This window comes from Pteropus alecto, unplaced genomic scaffold (assembly GCF_000325575.1).
Source record: "Pteropus alecto unplaced genomic scaffold, ASM32557v1 scaffold5, whole genome shotgun sequence".
Lineage (NCBI taxonomy): Eukaryota > Metazoa > Chordata > Mammalia > Chiroptera > Pteropodidae > Pteropus > Pteropus alecto.
This window is the reverse complement of record NW_006441953.1, coordinates 13,653,375-13,654,494: the sequence shown is the minus strand read 5'-3', so window position 1 is coordinate 13,654,494 and position 1,120 is coordinate 13,653,375. Positions and strand designations below refer to the sequence as shown.

Below are 1,120 nucleotides of genomic sequence, written 5' to 3'. Positions count from 1 at the left end.
AATATTTAAAAAAATTTTATAGTCTTTATTTTCTACACATATAAATATAAATGATTCTATAATATTTTCCTTCTTAAAAATATTTAACTTATTATGGCCATGCCACCGTGAACGTGCTGGATCTCGTCTGATCTCAGAAGCTAAGCAGGGTCGGACCTGGTTAGTACTTGGATGGGAGACCACCTTGGAATATCAGGTGCTGTAGGCGTAAAAAAGAAAAGTATATAAACAATTTTAACTTAATCATTTTTTCAGTGTACTTAGCATTCCTCTAAAATTATTGGCAAGTTTATGGAATAAAAGTATGTAAAGAATATGGCTTAATATAAAAGAATGAAAACACTTTTAAAATAGCCACCTTTGATTTAACCCTATGTTAAACTGATCAAATGTGATATTAAAATTTAAATCTTTATAAATCTTAAACAATAATATTGAGCTTGGAGTTTAATTTCTTTATATATTATATTTAATTTCAATAGTCTATTAAAAACTCAGAAGTAGAGAATATAAAAAAAGTATTGATATTCAACTAAAAAATTTCCTAACTTCAGGCAAGTAGAGCTTATTTTAATAAAATTAATTCAATGAAAATAGAGAAGATATTACTGTTTTACAGGAAGAGCTACAGAATTAATATGGTTTCCCATATCTGATAAATGACTTATTGATGGAATGAGCCTGCTAAAAATCACACTACAACTGTATTAAACATTATTGGAAAATTAAAAATGAATGTTCATTTATTTTAAATTAATATATAATCTTGTGCTTTTCTATATTTCAGAATAAATGCATTAATCAAGCATAAGGGATACATAAGAGTAAAAAATAATTTGATATGAATCTAAAGATTTACAGAAAATAACGAGAGGTTGAAAATATTATTAATGTAAATGATTTCAAATGTCATGGAGGGAGCTACATTGAGATTGTTTTTACCTTGATGTAAAAGAAACCCAGAGTAAATTACATCTTTCAATGCAAAATAGAGCAAAAATCTCACTTTTATTTAATACTTGACATATGCTAGACGTAATTTATAGAGTAATACATACAAATAGAGTTCTTGTTGAATTAAACGATCTAAAACAGTAAAGCTCTGTAACGCCTATGCCTA

At 26.6% G+C, this 1,120-nt stretch overlaps 1 pseudogene; it reads left to right on the top strand.

Moving 5' to 3' along the window:
* The first annotated feature begins 89 nt into the window (after positions 1-89).
* Positions 90-208, top strand: LOC112485604 (annotated as a pseudogene).
* Positions 209-1,120: the final 912 nt, after the last annotated feature.